Source organism: Lithobates pipiens, unplaced genomic scaffold (assembly GCF_037356315.1).
Source record: "Lithobates pipiens isolate NorthernLeopardFrog02 unplaced genomic scaffold, aLitPip1_a1.2 Scaffold_28, whole genome shotgun sequence".
Lineage (NCBI taxonomy): Eukaryota > Metazoa > Chordata > Amphibia > Anura > Ranidae > Lithobates > Lithobates pipiens.
Window position 1 is genome coordinate 48,445,983 of NW_027507789.1, and position 21,619 is coordinate 48,467,601.

General features: G+C 46.0%; 1 protein-coding gene across 2 annotated transcripts in view; it reads left to right on the plus strand.

Moving 5' to 3' along the window:
- Positions 1 to 506: 506 nt before the first annotated feature.
- The window catches only part of CHD6 (chromodomain helicase DNA binding protein 6), a 219,871-nt gene continuing 198,758 nt past the window's right edge, over positions 507 to 21,619 (plus strand). Inside the window, exons 1-2 of one of the 2 annotated variants that reach the window (XM_077459181.1) lie at positions 507 to 608; positions 10,540 to 10,662. The gene's annotated coding sequence lies outside the window, so the exon portion shown is untranslated. The remainder of the gene's footprint in view (positions 609 to 10,539; positions 10,663 to 21,619) is intronic. The other variant, XM_077459182.1, reaches the window with a different exon arrangement.

Consider the following 21,619-nt stretch of genomic DNA (forward strand, 5'->3'; position numbering starts at 1 on the left):
TACCCCTTGTGCCCATTGGCAGACTAGGGCAGACATACCCCTTGTGCCCATTGGCAGCCTGGGGCAGACATACCCATTGTGCCCATAAATTGGGAGGTGTGTTTTCCAGCACATGCCATCTCTATGCAGCACCAGTCTACCCAGCAGCCCTCAGTTCTTCTCCCAGTATACCTGGGGGCTGCATGCTATGAAATGCATGATAGAGATTAGTATGAAGCCAGCAGGAAAAAGCAGCTCAAATATCCAGCAGGACCCCCCCTGAGTCCCCCCTCCTCCTCCTCCCCCTTGTCTCACACACTGCACCCCCTCCAGTACCCCCCTTTCCCTCCGCTCAGCCAATCACAGCGCACATCTCATCCATGCAAATAGCAGCACAATGGAGCAAAGCAATAACCACGCCGCAACCAGCCTTGAAACGACCACCACTTGTTTGACAAGCCGCCGTCCAATCAGCGGCGAGCCTCGGTGCGGCCTGCCAGACAGGCGACCAATGAGCGCGGAGGGGAGGCGTTCCGCCGTCAGGTTAGGGTGTCCTTGCAGGGTGTCTTGTGCTAAACTTCACCAAATAATAGCTGTTTGTATTTTGGCTGCAGCAGTGGCCATTTTAGGTAAGTTCTCCTCTTAACTTTTAATTTGCGGCGTCTCCGCTAGTTTGTAGGCCGCGGTGGAGCCGTGTCAGCCCTCCGTCCCCTTCCTGGGCATCTCTTATGAATGAAACTGAGATTTTTTTCCCCCTTTGCTTTTTGTGTGTGCTTCCCAGAGGGGGAAGGGGGGTGCCTGTAAACGTGTCCACCTCGGGAGGGGTGCCGGTCCTTACATTCTATCCGGGCTATATACGATTTAACCCCTCCTCCTCCGTCTCCCTTCCTCTACTTCCCTCGCAGGCTTTTGTATTTGGGGTTTCCAGGATTCGGCCCACCCACCCCCCCCCTTCATGCCCCTTTTGGTTCTGCCCACTGCACTGAAGCGTATGGTGTGGGCAGTACCAAGTGGGGGGGGAGTAGGGGGGGCGAGAGCTGAAAGGGCATGAAAATGCTCAAATAGGAATGGCTTCATAGAAGAAGGCATGCAGCTGCGGGAAGGTGTTGCAGCCGGGGGATTGATCTGTGTGTGTGTGGGGGGAGGGGGGTGCAGAATGCAAATGATTATAATCACACGTGCATGTGTACTGCAGATTGTTGTGTGCCACAGACTGTTGTCATCTGCACATACCTGTTCAGGCCTACAGACCCTGCCTCAGGTAGAAACCCAACAGCTGCAAGCTTGTGGCTCAGTTCATGATGTGCGCGCTGCGTCTAGCGTGCGTTGAAGTGCGCTTGCATGGTGCGTTTTTTTTTTTTTTTCCCACATGTGAAGAAGCCAAAATACTTTTCCTTTGCCTTAAATTGTATTGTATCTCAGCCGCTGACGTGTTGTTGTAAAAGATAAATGGCGTAAGCTTGTGGCTGGGTTCGCGCTGTGCGCACTGCATCTAATGTGCGTTGATGTGCACTTGCATGTTGTGTTTTTTTTTTCTTTCCTGCATAGAAGAAGTTGAAATACCTTTCCATTAAAGTGGGTTTTACCACTGGTGTGCGTTGTAAAAGATAAATGGTGCAAGCCTGTGACTGGGTTTGCACTGTGCGCTGCGTCTAGCTTGCGTTGACGTGCACTTGCATGCTGCATTTTTTTCCCCCCCTGCTCACGTGTGCAGAAGAAGCCAACCTTCCTTTTCCTTAAGGTGCGTTGTACCCTAGCTGCTGGAGTGCGGTGTAAGAGATAAATGGCGCAAGCCAGTGGTTGAGTTCACGTTGTGTGAGCCGCATATAGTGTACGTTGATGCGCGCTTGCATGCTTCACCCCCCCCCCCCCCCTCGCAGAATAAGCCAGAATACCTTTCCTTAGCGTGCATTGTGCCGATTCGTGCGTTGAAAAAGATAAATGCGCAAGCCTGTGACTGGATTTACACTGTACGCTGCGTCTAGCTTGCGTTGACGTGCACTTGCATGCTGCATTTTTTCCCCCCTGCTCACGTGTGCAGAAGAAGCCAACCTTCCTTTCCCTTAAGGTGCGTTGTACCCTAGCTGCTGGAGTGCGGTGTAAGAGATAAATGGCGCAAGCCAGTGGTTGTTTCCACGCTGTGTGCGCCACATCTAGTGTACATTGATGCACGCTTGCGTGCTGAATCTCCCCCCCCCCCCCCCCCCCATGCAGAACAAGCCAAAATACCTTTCCTTTCCCATAGTGTACATTTTGCCGCTCCTGCGTTGAAAAAGATAAATGGAGGAAGCCTGTGACTGGGTTCACGCTGCGTGCGCTGCCTCCAATGTACGTTGACGTGCGCTTGCATGCTGCATTTTTTCCCCCCCTGTGCAGGTGCGCAGAAGAAGCCCAATTTCCTTTCCCTTAAGGTGCGTTGTACCCTAGCTGCTGAATGCATTGTAAGAGATAAATGGCGTGAGCTTGTGGCTGGGTTCACACTGTGCACTGCATCTAGCTTGCGTTGACGTGCGTTGCATACACCCCCGCCCCCCCCCCCCCCCCCCCCACGCAGAAGCTGCCAAAATTCCTTTCCCTTAAGGTGCGTTGTACCCTAGCTGCTGGAGTGCGGTGTAAGAGATAAATGGCGCAAGCCAGTGGTTGGGTTCACGCTGTGTGCTCCGCATCTAGTGTTCGTTGGTGCTCCCTTGCATGCTGCATTCTCTTACCCCCCCCATGCATAACAAGCCAAAATACCTTTCCTTACCCTGCATTGTCCTGATTCGTGCGTTGAAAAAGAATAAATGGCGCAAGCCTGTGACTGGGTTTACGCTGCGTGCGTTGCCTCCAATGTACGTTGACGTGAGCTTGCATGTTGCGTTTTTTTTTTTTTTTTTTGTCCCTGCTCAAAAGAAGCCAAAATACTCCCCCCCCCCCCCCCCCCCCCCCTTAAAGCGTGTAAAAGTTTTATAAATGGCGCAAGCCTGTGCGTAGTGTGTGTTGCAGAAGGAGCAAAAAAAATAAAAATACTTTTCTCTTCCCTTTAAAGTGCGTTGTACCGCAGCCACTGGTGTGCGTTGTAAAAAATGGTGCAAGCTTATGACTAGGTTCGCACTGTGCGCTGCGTCTAGCTTGCATTGATGTACGCTTGCATGCTGCATTTTTTATTTTATTTACCCTGCTCAAAAGAAGCCCAAATTATTTTCCTTTCCCTTAAATTGTGTTGTACCTCAGCCACTGGCATGTGTTGTAAAAGATAAATGGCGCATGCTTGTGACTGGGTTCACGCTGTGCGCACTCTTGTCTAGCGTGCATTGATGTGCACTTGCATGCTGTGCTTTTTTTTTTTATTTATTTATTTTTTATTTATTTTTGCACAGAAGAACTCGAAATACCTTTTCCTTTCCCTTAATGTGCATTGTACTGCTGCAGCCGCTGGCGTGTGTTGAAAAAGATAAATGGCGCAAGCCTGTGACTGGGTTCACGCTGTGTGCACTGCCTCCAGCGTACGTTTACGCACACTTGCATGTTGCGTTTTTTTTTTTTTTTGCCCTGCTTGAAAGAAGCCAAAATACTTTTCCTTTCCCTCAAATTGTTGTAACCCAGCCGCTGGCGTGTTGTGAAAGATAAATGGTGCAAGCTTGTGACTGGGTGCACGCTGTGTGCACTGCGTTGATGTGCACTTGCATGCTGCGTTTTTTTTTCCCCTGCGCAGAAGCTGCCAAAATTCCTTTCCCTTAAGGTGCGTTGTACCCTAGCTGATGGAGTGCGGTGTAAGAGATAAATGGCGCAAGCCAGTGGTTGGGTTCACGCTGTGTGCGCCGCATCTAGTGTACGTTGATGCGCATGCTGCAACCCCCCCCCCCCCCCCCCCGCAGAACAAGCCAAAATACCTTTCCTTTCCCTTAGCGTGCGCTGTGCCGCTGCATTGTGCGTTGAAAAAGATAAATGGCGGAAGCCTGTGACTGGGTTCATGCTGTGTGCGCTGCCTCCAATGTACGTTGACGTGAGCTTGCATGTTGCTTATTATTTATTTATTTTCCCTGCTCAAAAGAAGCCTAAATACTTTTGCTTTCCCTTTTTAAAGTGTGTTGTAAAAGATATAAATGGCCTAGCCTGTGCCTGGGTTCATACTGTGTGTGCGCCGCGTCTAGTGTGTGTTGACGTGTGCAAAAAAACACTTTTCCTTTCCCTTTAAAGTGCATTGTACCGCACCCACTGGTGCGCGTTGTAAAAGATAAATGGCGCAAGCCTGTGGCTGGCTTCACGCTGTTTACGCTGCGTCTAGCGTGCGTTGATGTGCATTTTCTTTCCCTGCACAGAAGAAGCCAAAATACTTTTCCTTTCCCTTAAAGTGTGTTGTATCATGGCCACTGGCATGTGTTGTAAAAGATAAATGGCGCAAGCCTGTGGCTGGGTTCACGCTGTGTGCATTGCGTCTAGTGTGTGTTGACATGCGCTTGCATGTTGCGTTTTTTTTTTTTTTTGTTTTTTTTCCCTGCACAGAAGAATGCGATAAACCTTTTATTTCTTCCCCTTCCCTTAAAGTGGTTGTAAACCCTTTAGAACCAACGTTGACCTACAGGTAAGCCTAGATTAAGGCTTACCTGTAGGTCCAAGAAATATCTCCTAAACCTATACGGAGATATTTGCCGAAAGACAGGTAGCGTGCCGCGGTCAGCGGCGATATGCCGCGAGTGGCGCCTCCCATGCGCTGGAGTGACGTCATCGTGGCTTCGCCGAATGACAGCGGCGAGGCCCACCGAGAAGATGGATGTGCCGGACTACAGGGGACAGCGGTGACTTCGCTGGCTCCTGTGTCAGGTAAGTGACACATAATGGACTACTATGCGATGCATAGTAGTCCATTATGCTTTACCTTTTGCAGGGAATGAAAGAGGAAGTAAACTCATCAGGGTTTACTTCCTCTTTTAAATTGCGTTGTACCACATCCGCTGGTGTGTGTTGTAAAAGATGAATAGCGCAAGCCTGCGGCTGGGTTCACGCTGTGTGTGCTATGTCTAGCGTGCGTTGCCATGCGCTTGCATACTGCATTTTTTTTTCCCTGGCACAGAAGGAGCCAAAATACCTTTCTTTTCCATTAACGATGCGTTGTGATGTGTTGTAAAAGATAAATGGCACAAGCCTGTGGCTGGGTTCACACTCTGTGCATTGACGTGCGCTTGCATGTTGCGTTTGTCTTCCCTGTGCAGAAGAAGCCAAAATACCTGTCCTTTCCCTTGTAGCCTCCCTCTCAAAGTGGTACAATTATTTTGCATATAAATTTGACGTTTTTTATATTGTAGGCCTGTAATTCTTAGCAATAACACACTTAAATCTGTCCAAACAAGAGTCTAAGCCCCTGTACACACGGCCGGACATTCTGCCAACCAAATCCGTTGGATTTTGTCTGACGGATTCTGTCCGAAACTGTTGCATACACACGGTCGGACCAAGTTGGCGGAAAATCCGATCTTTCAGAACATGACGTTATTTCATTACGACGGGAATACGTTCAGGCTAGTAGCCAATAGCTTTGGTGTAGGAATTTGATCTGAGCATGCGTGGCACTTTGTCGGATCGGAATTCTCTACACATGTTTGGAGTATGTCCGATCGGACCAGTTTGTCGGAAATTATTTCCAACAAGTTGGAAAATTGGGTCCGACGGAATCAGTCCGATGCATACCACACAGTCGGATTATCCGACTACACGGTCCGATAGGACACATTCCGACGGATTCTCCGACCGTGTGTACAAGGGCTACTAGATATCCCGGGTATGATGAAGCTTGAAACACAAAATCATAAATTATAATATAATTATAAAAAATAATGTAATAACAAAACGAATTTCCCCCACGATTCACTATCGCTCATTTCTGCAAGTGTTCTTATTTACTATCGCTGTTTTCTAGCTGGTCTAAAACCACTTTTGACGTAAAGTGACACTTTTTGGTTGCTATGGACAATCTCCAGTTTCCAGGCAAAAAGGACAGTATATATAATATAAAAACTGCATGCAGGGCACTGAACAAAGCGCTGGGGACAAAAGGGATGTGAAATAATTTCATACAGTAATGTAATCTGTAAGATTACAGTTTACTGTATGTATTATGATTTTTCACTTTCTTAAACTTGCCACTGGGCTCTGCCCCTGCTTGCAGGGAATGGAGCCCCGCACAGAGAGGCATCGGGTGGAGGATACAGCGGGGGGCACATTGCAGGATCCTGGGGTCAAGATAAGTATACCGCACCAGGATCCTGCAATGCAATCCCAGGTGTGGCTCGGGGTTACCACTAATGGTGCTAAAATTTAACCCAGAGCCGCACTTGGGAAAACCACCAGGGAGGTTAAAGTGGATGTAAGCCCTCACATGTACCCAGTGAAGTGAACAGCCTCAGATGATACACAGGGATGAAACAAATCACCCTACATAAGTTTTACATGTGTATCTGCTGTCTTCAGCTTTATATATTCTTTAGACAGTGTAACACATTGTGTTAGAAATTTTTCTTCCTGTTTCAGCAGTAGGAGGGGAGTCTGGGCATACACGTGTGAGCTGATTGGAGGAAAGGCTCTCCCCCACCTACATAGGCAGAGGAACGTAGAAACTTGCAGAGCTGTGCTGTGATTAGACCAACTTCTTGCTTATCTCCTTCTAATCATCCTTCCAGACACAAATTTCCAGCTGCTTATATCTCCTGTGTCAGAACTTGTCAGAAGTTATGCTGATAAGAGGAATGGAGCAGCAGAAAAACACTTTACTTAGTGCTTTTAAAAAGATAAGTAAGCAATACAGATATGTGCCCAGGTCAGATTTCTTGAAAGGGGTTTACATCCACTTTAAAAGTGCTTTGTAAAAGATAAATGGCTCAAGCCTATGGCTGGGTTCACGCGTCTAGCGTGCGTTGACATGTGTGTGCATGCTGCGTTTTTTTCCTTTCCCTTGCAGTGCGTTGTACCGCTGGCGCACGTTGTAAAAGATATAAATGGTGCAAGCCTCCGACTTGGCTAACACTGTGTTTATGTGCACTTGCATCCTGCGCAGAAGAAGCCAAAATACCTTCCCTTTTAAATGTTCCACAGTCGCTGGCGTGCCCTGTAAAAGATAAATGGCGCAAGTCTGTCACTTGGTTCATGCTGTTTCTAGTGTGCGGTGACGTGAGTTTGCATGCTGTGTTTATTTTCCCTTTGCAAAAAAAGCCAAAATTATTTATTTTTTTATCCCTTAAAGTGCGTTGTGCCACTGGCGTGTGTTGTAAAAGATAAATGGCGCAAGCCTGTTTGGTTCACGCTGTGTGCGCCACGTCTAGACTCCACATTCTGCGTTCTTTTCCCTAGTGCAGAAGAAGCCAAAATACCTTTCCCTTAAAGTACGTTTTACTGCAGCCGCTGACGTGCGTTGTAAACGATAAATGGTGCAAGCCTGTGGTTGGGTTCACACTGTGTCTAGCATGCGTTGACACGCGCTTGCATGCTGTGTTTTATTTTTTATTTTTTTTCCCCCCTACGCAGAAGAAGCCAGAATACTTTTCCTTTCCTATAAATTGCATTGTAATGCGTTGTACTGCAGCCACCGGCATGCATTGTAAAAGATAAGTGGCACAAGCTGTGGCTGGGTTCACGCTGTTTGTGCCGCGTCTAGTGCGCATTGACGTGCACTTGCATGTTGCGTTTTTTTCCCTGCGCAGAAGAAGTCAAAATACCTTTCCATTAAAGTGTGTTGAACCGCAGCCGCTGGAGTGTGCTGTAAAAGATAACTGGTGCAAGCCTGTGGCTCTGCGCACTGCGTCTAGCGTGCGTTTGTGTGTTTGTTTTCCCTGCACAGAAGTCGTCAAAATACTTTTCCCCTTCCCTTAAATTGCATTGTGATGCTTTTGTACCGCATCCGCCAGTGTGCATTATAGAAGATAAATGGCACAAGCCTGTAGCTGGATTCAGTGTGTGTGCGCGCACTGCCTCTAGCATGCGTTGATGTGCGCTTGTATGCTGCGTTTTGTTTTCCCTGCGCAGAAGAAGCCCAAATACCTTTCCATTTCCTTAAAGTGCATTTGGACTGCAGCCCCTGGCGTGTGTTGTAAAAGATTAAACGGTGCAGGCCTGTGGCTGGATTCACATTGTGCGCTTTGTGTCTAGTGTGTGTTGACCTATGCTTGCAAGTTACGTGTTTTTTTTATTTATTTTATTTTTTTCCCCCTGTGCAGAAGAAGCCAAAATACTTTTTTCCTTTCCCTTTTTAAAGTGCATTGTACCACAGCCACTGGCGCACATTGTAAAAGTTAAAAGGTGCATCACACTATTTACTTTTGCAACAAAGTTAAAACATTACATTCGTCTTTATTCAACAACATGGGTTGTGATGTTGTGTAGTGAGTCGCAGCAGTGCGTAAAAGTATTGCATGGTAATATGATGTCGCACTGTTGTGCTTGCTCAATAAGAATTAAGAAGAAGCAATCGAGTTGCTGTCCCCCATCGGATAGTGTCCGCCCTGTACTGCGCTTACGGAGGACAAGGAGAAGCCGAACATCTCCGAAGATAAACGGCGCCTGCGCTGTGAGTCCAGGTTCAATCCCCACTATCCAAGTGGACATAGAATAAAAAATAGCCGAGTGAAGCAAGGCCGTGCCCGAAGCATTGCGAGTGAAGCAAGACGGCGAGGGGCCCTGTTACTATGAGTAACCATATGTCCACTTGGATGGTGGGGCTTCAACCTGGACTCAGTGCGCAGGCGCCATTCTACTTCGGAGACTTTCGGAGTCTCCTTCTCCTCCGTACTGCGCAAGCTCTGCACCTGCGCAGTATGGGGCGGACACTATTCGATGGCCAGACACTTTTTGACAGAACACCGGTGTTCTGGCAGATAGTGTCCTGCCATCATATAGTGTCCGCCCCGTACTGCACATGCACAGTACGGGGCAGAAGAAGCTTCGGAAAATCTCCGAAGATGAACTGCGCCGTAAGTGGAGGTGGTAGCCCGACCATCCAAGAGGACATAGGGTTCGGAAAATTAGAGGGGCCCCTCGCAGACGAGCTTCGCTCGCCACGCTTCGGGCTCGGCCTCTCTGCTCTCGGCTCTTTTATATTCCTACTCTATGTCCACTTGGATGGTGGGGATAGAACAAGGACTCAGGGCGCAGGCGCCGTTCATCCTCGGCTATTTTTGGAGTCTGTGTGTGCTGTGTACTGCGCATGCGCAGTACACAGCGGACACTATCCAATGGGGGACCATATATGATAGGACACCGGCATTCTTTTTGCAATTTTAAAGTATTGCATGCCCGACAATTATTATATACAATGAACTATGCGTCAAACTGTTTGCATATTTTTCAACTTTGTTGCAAAAGTGACATTTGGCTTTATTCAACAGCATGGGTTGCTTTATGGTGTAGTGAGTTGCAGCACTGCGTTTGAAAAAAATTGTGCATGCCCTACATTTATTGTGTATAATCAACTACCGCATCGCTTGATTTACTTATTATTATTATTATTATTATTATTATTATTATTATTATATTTATTTTTTTATTTTTATTTTTTTACTTTATTGCAAAGTTGCAAAAATGACATTCAACATCATGGGTTGTGATGAGGTGTAGTGCGTCATAGCACTGCATTGAAAAAAAAAATAGTGCAATTTAGTAGTATAATTTTATTTAAATTTTTTTATCCCCTTGGTGTGAGCTGAACTTCTAGGACCCGAGACAGGTTGCTTTGTCTGTGCGTTTGTGGGGAGGCGCAGTGTATTGTGGCAGCAGTAAACACTTGGAGACCAGATGCATTAAGAGAACCATATTGTAGGTAAAGTTTGAACACAGTCAACTATCTGGCGGGAGGACAACCCGACCGGGAGCACTCACAGGATGTTGCAGAGAATAGGGTAACAGCAGGTTTCGGATGCTCTGGCAGCGTCTGTCTCGAGGGATAGAATGTGGTCTGGCTGGTCTGCGTCCAAACTGGGAGGCTTCCAGGAAGAATAGCATGTCCCTGCCATTTCCCTTCTCATCACTAACCTCTACTGTCCCTGTCAGACAAGTGGCCTGTCCCTACACTGCCCACACATGAAAAGCCTGGGATCCAGAACCATGTTCCTCTTGACTTCCTCTTCAGCTATAATGCCCCTGAGGTTCAGCACCACCTGCAGTGGAGAAAATAGATTGCACCTGCCTACACATTGGGACTGCGATGGGCAAGGGTGCGTATAGTTTGAACAGGGCTTTGGGGGGGTAGATTTACTGAAACCGGAGAACTCAGAATCTGGTGCAGCTGTGCATGGTAACCAATCGGCTTCTAACTTCAGCTTGTTCAATTTAAGCTTTGACAAAACTTGGAAGCTGATTGGTTTCTATGCTGAATGACACCAGATTTTGCACTCTACAGTTTTAGTAAATCTCCCAAACCATTTTAGTTCACCATTACAGGAAAAAAAAGTAATGGTAAATTTATTAACAGCGGGTAACAACCACCCGCACCCGTTTAGTTCTCTACTTGCCTCCGGTGATCCTGAGCTGTCAGGGCTCCCGTGGTCTCCAGCAGGCCAGGATTTAATTCCCACTGTTTTCCCTCTTCTCCATCAGCACTTCCAGGATGAACCAGATGGATTCTGATTGGTCAGCGCCATGACGTTATGAACGAGAACAGTAGGGAGGTCGAAATTGTGGATTGCTTGCGAGAGACCTGACGGCTCAGGATTGCCGGAGGTAAGTACAGTGAAGAACTGGGGGGTGGGGAGGGGGTTCAGCGTTGGTTCACCTCTTATTATTTTATTTTTACAATTGTATATAATTTTGACTTTTGCATTACTCCCCTACCACCCCTTTTGGATAATGTTTTGTGCACCGAGTAAGCCCTGTGGCACATATGTGGACTCAGGATTTCTCCCACGCATGCACAAATAGAGCTAATATGGAAGTCCCAAACATTTGCCGTCTTTTTACATGCATGGGAAATCTCCTGCACATGTGCAGATGTATCAGAAGGCTCCACCAGGACCCGAAGGCCGGGCAGGGTTAACCGCTATCAAGTCTGCATGAATGGATTTCTGTTATGTCACACTATACTATATAGCAGCGATGGCGGACCTATAGCATGCAGAGCCCTCTCTGTGGGAATGCGAGTAGGGCCACCATCTTTTGTTTTGTCTGTAACAGAAAAAGAGCGCCCATTAAAAAATATGCTTGGTCTACTAACTTGGCTCAGGCTTTACCAGCAGGGCATGCACGGTCTCCTGTAGTCCTGCCCCCTCCCCCCTTTTATGCATCTCACCTATTGGCTTCCCTGAGATGCCCAGGTCCCATATAAGGAGGCAATTGGTCAGCACAGGTGTCAGTCATGGGAGCCTGGCTAGAGCATGCGTCTGTAACACCAATCTGCGTCTCTGTGTTGGGGGGGGGGGTTGGGCAGGGGAACATCAACAACAAGGCTGGCCAGCAAATGGGGAGGTGAGGAGAGTCCCAGGTGTTTACTATCAGGCCAGGGCAGAAGTCTGGCTGGAGCCCAGTAGGGCTGCCTGGGATGTGGGGAAAAAGATGAGTGCTTGCCCATAGCAACATAAAACAGGCATTTTATTTTTCAGTTGTGCACTGCAGTAGAGGAAAGAGCCGACAAGAGGACTCCTAGTTGGCTGCAGCCAGGGACCAATGAGGAGCCGGAACAAGTGCACCATGGGAAATGTAGTCCTGGAAGACTCTGGCTCCATTTTAATTAAGTAAAGGAAAATCACAGCCCCAGCATGCCCTGCAAAAATATGAGGGACAGCCTTGAGCCTGGGGGGAAAAAAAAAGGGGCTGAAGGAGAAGGGAGAGCAAGGGTGAGAGGAGTGTGAAGACGAGTGAAATGCGAGAGAGAGAGGGAGAACAGCCCCTGGATTTGAGCCAGCCAGAGAGGAGCGAGGGGACAGTGCTGAGTGGACACATGAATGAGGAGGGTGATCGCAGGCACCGACAAAAAAGAAGATGTTGTCAGGCACACGACACTGACCGGGGGGTGTTGGGCGCCACGTGAGTGCTGAACTGACTACAATGCCTGTTGTGCTATATGATTATCATAAGTGTTGGCACTTTGAAATAAATAAGTTGGTTTGGCGTTGCAGCTTAGGCACTGGGGTGAGAAAGGTTTGGCATCACTGCTGTATAGCAACAGTAAGGGTCCTTTCACACGGGGCGGATCAGTTCTGATCCGCCCCGTGGATATCCGTTTGCTCAGCAGGGATCACTCCGCCGATCCCCGCTGAGCAGGGAGATGACAGCTCCGTCTCTACACACTGCGCAGGGACGGACCTGTCACAGCGCCGCTCTCCCCTATGGGAGATCGGATGACGACGGACCGCAGTGCCCGTCGTCATCCGATCCGCAGACGGATGGAAAAATAGCTTTTTCCTCCGTTACACTTTTTCGGATCGGAGCGGGTCGGATGTCAGCGGACATGTCACCGCTGACATCCGACGCTCCATAGACCTCTATGGAGCACCCGTTCAGGTCCGCCTGAAAAACTGACAGGCGGGCCTGAACGGGACATCAGTGTGAAAGAGGCCTAAAACATTTTTAAAAAGGTGGTATATTTAAGGCTCGGTTCACATATATGCAGTGAGGGAAACGCAGCGTATTCTGTGCGTATGCGTATCCTGCACTACATTGAAATTGCACAAGTGTTCATGCGAATCACAGGGGTGTCAATGTTCACCCAAAAACTATTCACAAAACGCAGTGCTATTGACAGAATCAGATTGTTTAAGTGTGAACACCTATGCAATCCGATTCCAGCCTGGTGTGCCTTATGCTGTCAGTTTGAGGAGAGAAGAAGAAAGCAGATTACTGACTTGTGTTAAAGGGACCTCGACACTGATTATCAGTGCAGTCCCACCAGTGCCCATCAGTGCTGCCTATCAGCTTCTATCAGTGCCTCCTCATCCGTGTCGCATTCAGTGCCGCCTACCAGTGTCCATCGGTGCCCACCGATGCTGCCTCTTCAGTGCAGCCTCATCAGCGCACATCAATGAAGGAGAAAAATGTTTGCAAAATTGTATAATAAACTATAAAAATATATATTCTTCTTTTTTTTTTTTTTTTTTAAGTTTGTATAGCAAAAAATAAAAAACCCAGTGGTGATTAACCACCTCCTGCCCTCGCTATAGCAAAATGGCGACTACAGAGCGTGCCTTAATTGCCGAGAGTGTGTTGATAGATCCCGTGCTCAATCCTGGCCCCTTACCATGTGATCAGCTGTCAGCCAATGAGGGAAAAAAAGCCAACCACTGGCTTTTGTCAGAGGGACATCGGTCCTTCACACAGAGCTGCTGCTGCCTTTTCTGTGCCCACCAGTGCCGCCTTATCAGTGCAACCTCATCAACACTCATTAATGAAGGAGAGATTTTATAACAAACTATGAAACAATTTTTGTTTTTAATTTTTTATTTATTGCTATAAAAAAAACAACCCAGCAGTATTTCAATACTACTTTTGTGTGGGGGGAAAAAAGAAGATAAAATTGAATTTGGGTACAGTGTTGCATGACCATGCAATTATCTTTCAAAGTGCGACAGCTCTGAAAATTGACCTGGGCAGGAAAGGTAATTTATGTAATTCTTTTTGGTAAAATCTTAAAGATGTTACACTGAGTAAATACCTAACATGTCACTCTAAAATTGCGAACACTTGTGAAATGGCACCAAACTACAGTAATGAAGAAATCTCCATAGGCACCACTTTAGACATCTTTACAGTTAGAGGTCCAGTGCTAGCATTATTGCTCTCGCTATAGCGCTTGCACCAATATCTCACATGTTTGCAAACATTTTACATATGTGTTCGCTTCTATATTTTTATACTGTCCCTTTTTTTTTTTTTTTTTTTTTTTTTTTTTTTTTTTATCACTTTATTTCTACCACAAGAAATATATAAACTTCCCTTGTGATAGAAATAAGGCATGACAGATCTTTTTACCCTGAAAAGCATAGGATTTAAAAAAAAAAAAAAAAAAAATACATTGATCTCTGCTTTCCACCAAAAAGAAAAAAATGCGGTGTTTACATCTGCCAGAGCTGAAAGTGACATCATGACGTTGCTTCTGGCCTCCCAGGATCATAGAGATGGCTGGGGACCATCTGGTCTTCGGCCAGCTCTGTAGTAACCCATTGGCTCTGATCCCAGGCTCTCTGATCACACAGGAGGACCTGGAGAGGCGCTGATGGGTGACCAGAAAGAGGGGGACATCCCCTCCTACTGCCTGTAAAAGTAATCCAGCAGCTAGGATGACTTTTACGTTAGAGGGAATCGCCAGTTGAAAAATATATTTGGATGATGCCTGTAGCTGCTGGCATCGTTCATGAATCTCTACTTCAAGTCCAGGACGTCATATGACGTCCTACGGGTGACAAGTGGTTAAAGATGAATGCTGGGAAAAGTACGTCTTCCCTTGCCAGAACCCAGTCGGCCTTTTCTATATGAAGCTAATGCTATTACAGTGTATTGGAGCACACACATAGTTTAGTAATGGATCTTGGCTTGGCTCAAACAAACTTTTTAAAGTGCTTGGCAGCCTGGAATTTCACTTTAACTGCTCGTTCATGTCTAGGGGGATGGGGTAATGCAGTTTTACGTACCTGAACCTCCGCGCTGCTAGACTGTTTTTCCGCAGCCTCTTCTCCCCTGCAGTCTGGCAGTTAGATGCCTGGGACGTTATCAAGACCGATGAAGGGACTATAGCGCCCTGCCTTGGACTTGAGGATACCGAGGCGCAATCTGCTGTTCGTAGCAGACGATTGGGTAAGTAAAACTGCTTTTACCTTTCCCTAGGCTAAATGAGCATTTAACCCATTCAGCGCAGGAGCAGGCCCCCACCGCAGGGTACTTTTACTTTCTCACATTTGGGCTTTACATTTTTTCAAAAGGAAAGATGAACTCTGCCTTTAAGGTAAATGCTCTAATAACTTGAGCTATGTGCTCACTGAAAATCTACTCTACTTTTCCTTTTAAAAGGTTTCTAGTACTTTGCATATGCGGTTAATGTCTGGGTTTCCCCGCAGCTTGCTTCTGTTGTGATTAGATTGTTTAACTATGCAACAGCAGGTATAGCCAGCCCTTTTGTCAATGGCAATAGCTTTCACACATATTGCAGTCATTCATAAAACCTCCTTACTTTTTTTTTATTTTTTTATTATTATTATTATTATTATTATTATTATCATGGGGTCTTGGTCATGGACTGTTCACTTTTGGTGATTCTTTTGGTACATACCTTAAGGGGTTAAGGGGGTTTTAGCTTTTAGCATTAAGTTTTTGGGTTACATTGACGAGACAATTTCAATGAGGTAAAAAAAAACTAAAGCAAACTACTGACAGGTGTAAAGTGCAAGTGCCTAGGGGTCCCTACTAGAGCTGCATGATTCTGGCTAAAATTAGAATCTCTTAATTTTTATTTTTTTTTATTTATTTATCTTTTGCTTAAATTACGATTCTCTCATTCTCGTGGCGTAACATCATCTTTCACATTAAAAAAAAAAAAATTGGGCTAACTTTACTGTGCTTGTGTGTGGGTTTTTTTTTTATTTTTTATTTTTTTTTTGTCATTGAATTGTATTTGTTCCCAAAAAATTGCATTTGAAAGACCGCTGGGCAAATTGTGTGACATAAAATATTGCAGCAATTGACATTTTATTCCCTAGGGTCTCTGCTAAAATATATAATGTTTGGGGGTTCCAAGTAATTTTTCTAGCAAAAAATATTGATTTTAACTTAAACAAAAATCCCCCCAAAATCAATACCAGACCCTTATCCGAGCACGCAGCCCAGCCAGTCAGGAAAGGGGATGGGGATGAGCGAGCAGCGCCCCCCCTCCTGAACTGTTCCAGGCCGCAGGCCCTCAAAATGGGGTGTGGGTGCTTTGGGGAAAGGGAGCACCCTGCGCCCCCCACCCCAAAGCACCTTGTCCCCATGTTAATGAGACAACCAATGGCCAGGATTGTCGGGGGCTTATCGGAATCCACTATCCCCCCTTTAATAAGGGGGCCCCCCAGATCCCGGCCCCCTACCCTATGTGAATGAGTATGGGGTACATTGTAACCCTACCCATTCACCTGAGGGAAAAAAAAGTGTCAATAAAAAATAAATAAAAACACACACACTAGACAGGTTTAGTCGGCTCCGGGGGTCTTCTTTAGACTCCTCCGGTTCTTCTGCCGGGCTCCTCCGCTATTTTCTTCCAGCTCTTTTACTAGCATTGGCCCGGGCTTATCCTTCCCTCTTCTCTCTTGTTCTGATGTTGACACGATGCTCTCTCCCGCTGTAATGCCGTGTGCGAGGTGCGCGACAACTTGTATAGGCATGGGGCGTGGTCACCGGGTGATGTCACATGGTGTCTCCGCCTCTTGTGACGTCACAGTCCCAGCATGCCCCGGGACTTGACATCATAAGGGGCGGGGTCACCATGTGACATCACCCGGTGACCACGCGCCATGCCTATATAAATCGTCGCACACGGCATTTCAGTGGGAGAGAGCGTCGTGTCAACATCGGAAGAAGAGAAAAGGATGGAGAAGACTGGGCCAACACTAGTAAAACAGCTGGAAGAAGATAGCGGAGGAGCCCATACTCCTTCACATTGGGTGGGGGGGGCCGGGATCTGGGAGCCCCCTTATTAAAGGGAGCTCCCGGATTCTGATAAGCCCCCCGCCCGCAGACCCCGACATGGGGACAAGGTGCTTTGGGGTGGGGGGGTCGTCCCCTTCCCCAAAGCACCCACCCCTCCATGTTGAGGGCATGCGGCCTGGTACGGTTCAGGAGGGGAGGCTCGCTCATCCCCACACCCTTTCAAACCAGGCCGGGCTGCGTGCTCGGATAATGGTCTGGTATGGATTTTGGGGGGACCCCCACGCTGTTTTTTTGGCGTGGGGGGGGTTCCCCTTAAAATCCATACTAGACCTAAGGGCCTGGTATGCTCTTGGAGGGGAACCCATGGGGGTTTTTTTATTTGAAATTTGGCGTGGAGTTCCCCCTTGAGAGCTGATTATTCTGTGATTGGCCACGGCCAAAGTTGCCTGGCCTGGAGGCGACTTAAAGTTGTGTTGCAAGTCACCCTAAATCACGCTGTTATTCATACTCAAGTTGTATCCAAGTTGCCTCCAAAAGTCACGTTGGAAGTCGTGTTGCCCCTGTGTGAACTGGCTCTAAGTCTCTCCACTTGTTATATGAAAGAATTGGCAAACTGCAATAGAGATATGTCGTGGGGGGGGGGGGGGGGGGGGTTGAATCGAGATCATGGTGTGTGTTTTTTTTTTTTTTGATTAATTGTGACTCTCTAGTCCCTACACATACTGTACCTAGATTTCCTTGCCCTATACCTGTAAGCAGCTCTTCTTTTTCTTGTTTAAATATAGTCACTCCTCTTTTAGTGTGACGAGTACAAACACTCCATAGTAATGGAGATTGTGGTGCACACATGTGGGAGGAAAAGCGTCCCATTGCAAAATTTTTGAAAACGAGAATGTATGGCCCCAAGCAGGCCGCACAAGTAGGGGGATGAAGGAGATTCTGTAGCTGCTGACTTTTTTATTATTAGGACACTTGCCTGTCCAGGCATCCAACCGTGTCCTCACCCGAGCTGAGTGTCACTAAAGTGGACGCCCAGGTCCGCCTCCCATTTAGAAAGAAAAGGGGGGACGAACCCGTCTGTTGGAGAGATCAGGGAAGAGTAGAGGTAGAGTAGAGGTAGAGTAGAGGTAGAGTAGAGGTAGAGTAGAGGTAGAGTAGAGGTAGAGTAGAGGTAGAGTAGAGGTAGAGTAGAGGTAGAGTAGAGGTAGAGTAGAGGTAGAGTAGAGTAGAGTTAGTGACGGATCGGTTCCCTGCGATGGCAAATGCGTTCCAGCTCCGTGAACAGCATACTTTCTTGAGGTTTTCTCCCTGCTCCCGTGTTTGAGCAAACTGCAGGTTCTAAAATTCCTGAGCAGCCAATCAGATTCAGCCTTTTACTAGGATGAATGTGATTGTCAAACTCACTCTCAAGCTGCCCTATCTGCATTTATAGACCCAGACAGTGCAGCTTGGCTCTGCCCCCTGCTCCCTCATCGCAGAATTTGATTGGCAGCAGCCGGAGCCAATGGCTCCCACTGCTATTGATTTGAGAGTGGAGAGAGCTGCTGCTCTCGGGCACAGCACTGGGTTAAAATTAGGTTCAAGTATAAGGGGGATGAGGGGGAGGTGCTGCAGCACAGGGGGTTTATTACCTTAATGCACAGAATTCATTAAGGTAAAAAACCTTGAAAAGATAAGTTCACTTTTACAAATAATAAAAGCAATTTTTTTTTGTTTTCCCGGTAAAAATATGCATTTATTTTTTTATTTATTTTTTGTTGCATAGTAGGTGAGGTTGAAAAAAGACACGGGTCCATCAAGTCCAACCTATGTATGTGATTATATGTCAGTATTACATTGTATATCCCTGTATGTTGTGGTCGTTCAGGTACTTATCTAATGCTTTTTTGAAACTATCGATGCCCCTCGCTGATACCACCGCCTGTGGAAGGGAATTCCACATCCTTGCCTCTCTTACAGTAAAGAACCCTCTACATAGTTTAAGGTTCTTTTCTTCAAATTTTTAATGAGCGGCCATGTGTCTTGTTAAAGTCCCATCTGCAATAAATTTTTTACACTTATTGAGGTGTCCCCAGTACGGTAGAGCTGCACGATTCTGGCCAAAATGAGAATCACGATTTTTTTACTTAGAATAAAAAGATCACAATTCTCGCAAAGTAAAATCTTTCACATTCTAAAAAAAAAAAATGGGCTAACTTTACTGGTTGTGTGTGTGTGTGTGTGTTTGTGTGTTTTTTTTTTTTTGTTTTGTATTTTGTTTTATTCATGAAAGTAATTTTTTCAAAAATTGCATTTGAAAGACCGCTGTGTAAATACAGTGTGACATAAAATATTGCAACAACCACCATTTTATTCTCTAGGATGTCTACTAAAAAAATATATAGAATAATTTTCTAGCAAAAAAAAAAATTATTTTAACTTGAAACCAACAAATGTCAGAAAAGTTTAGTGTGTAAACCTTTTTTTTCACTTACACACAGTCTATTCCGTTGACAAATTGTTACAATGTTTATAGTTAAGTTCAACTTACAAAAATTGTTTTGATTCTTGGCAGACTGCCCCGTTTTTTTTTCTTTGCATAGAAAGAATTGTGAAAAACTTTAGTCAAGATCACGATAACGATTCTTGACGATTAATTGTGCAGCTCTATGGTACGATATTTATAAATTTGAAATCATATCCCCTCAAGCTTCTCTTCTCCAGAGTGAATAAGTTCAGTGCTCGCAACCTTTCCTCATAACTAATATCCTCCCAGACACTTTATTAGCTTTGTTGCCCTACTTTGTCCTCGCTCCATTTCCAGTACATCCTTCCTGAGGACTGGTGCCCAGAAATGGATAGCATACTCTAGGTGCAGCCAGACCAGAGTCTTGTAGAGTGGGAGAATTATCGTTTTATCTCTGGAATTGATCCCCTTTTTAATGCATGCCAAAAGTCTGTTTGCTTTGTTAGTAGCAGCTTGGCATTGCATGCCATTGCTGAGCCTTTCATCCTACTAGGGGGCCCCCAGGTCCTTTTGCATCCTAGATTCCCCCAGAGGTTCTCCCCCCAGTGTATAGATAGCATTCATATTTTTGGCACTCAAATGCATTATTTTACATTTTTACATTGAACTTTATTTGCCATGAAGTTGTTGAGATCTTTTTGCAAGGTTTCCACATCCTGTGGAGAAGTTTATTGCCCTGCTTAGCTTAGTATCGTCCACAAATACAGAGATTGAACTGTTTACCCCATCCTCCAGGTTGTTTATGAACAAATGAAATTGGATTGGTCCCAGGACAGAACCCTGGGAGACCTTGCTACCCACCCGACCATTCCGAGTACTCCCCATTTATCATCACCCTCTGAACTCACCCCTGTAGTTTTTAATCCATGTACTCACCCTATGATCCATGCCAACCGACCTTATTTTGTACAGTAAATGTTTATGGGGAACTGTGTCAAAAGTTAGGGACCTGTAAAGCATTGCACCCATGATCAACAGATCGTGGGTATAATGCCACGGTCCTGCAGACTATCTGTGTAGCTGCCTGCCCGTACCTCCCGATACAGCCAGGCAGTTACACAATGACAGGAAGCCTCAATAAACTAACTAGAATGATCAACAGCGCCCTGTTAATTAATTAACTTTAAGTGGACAGCCGCAAAGGCTGTGAACACTGAATAAATTGCGCAGCCAGGCACAGCCACGATTTTTCTAGAATGCAACAGCGAGCTGGGGGATAAAATCCCCCACTCCCTGTCAAAACCATGGGTCAAGGTGGGGTCAAAAGAGTGGTCCATAATTCCAGTAGAGATGTGTAAAAAAAAAAAAAAATATTTAATAATTGGTTACAGGAAGAGGATTGATTTCAGTTATCTTTTCCAAGGGGTGTGCTGCCAAATATTAAATTGAGGGTGCTAATAATTTTTGTTCAGTCCATTTTTGGAATTTTGCGTGGAATGTGTCAGATTTGGCTTTTTGTGTCTCCATTTGTTTGCGTCATAACAATATAAACAAAAGAAATAAACATGCAAATGCCTAAACGTTTTTGTAATTGCAACAATTTTCTGGGCAAAGTGGTGCGTTATCTAACAGAAATGCAGGGGTGCCAATGTTTTTGGCCTTGGCTGTATGTGTAATGTGTGTACAGCATGCTGATTTTTACTACAGGTCTCATTTTTTCATCTCTGCTGTTGCAGGGATGAGAAACTGACAGATCGCTCCCTCGGTACAGAGACTTGTATTGTTTACCAACACAGTGCTCTGAGCTGTGATTTGCACACAACCGATCAGCAGATCCTGTCCGTGAATCATTGGCCGGGACTTGCTGACAGGCTCCCGCTGTGTACAATCAAATACAAAGTAGGTGGCAGTGTACAGGTACACTATATTACCAAAAGTATTGGGACACTTGCCTTTACACGCACATGAACTTTAATGGCATCCCTTGCTTGTAGGGTTCAATATTGAGTTGGCCCACCCTTTGCTGCTATAGCAGCTTCAACCCTTCTGGGAAGACTGTCCACAAGGTTTTGGAGTTTGTCTATGAGGATGTTTAACCATTCTTCCAGAAGCACATTTGTGAGGTCGGGCACTAATGTTGGACGAGAAGGCCTGATTCAGTCTCCGCTCTAATTCATCCCAAAGGTGTTCTATCAGGTTCAGGTCAGGGCAATCAAGTTCCTCAACCCCAAACGCGCTCATCCATGTCTTTATGGACTTTGCTTTGTGCACTGGTGTGCAGTCATGTTGAAGCAGGAAGATCCCCAAAATGGTGGCAATTTTTATATGCAACACGGTATTTGCGCAGCAATTTTTTAAATGCGTTTTTTTGGGGGGGGGCGGCATTTTCATGAATAAAAAAAAAAAATATCCTAAAGTTAGCCCAATTTTTTTTGTATACTGTGAAAAATTATGTTACGCCAAGGAAATATATACCTAACATGATGTCATACTTTAAAATTGTGCACACCTGTTAAAATGTCACCAAACTTCGGTATTTAAAAATCTCTATAGGCTTCGCTTTAGCCACAGCGCAGATGTGAATTCCCGGGAGCTCGTCATATGACGGCCTCCCCTGTGCACGTT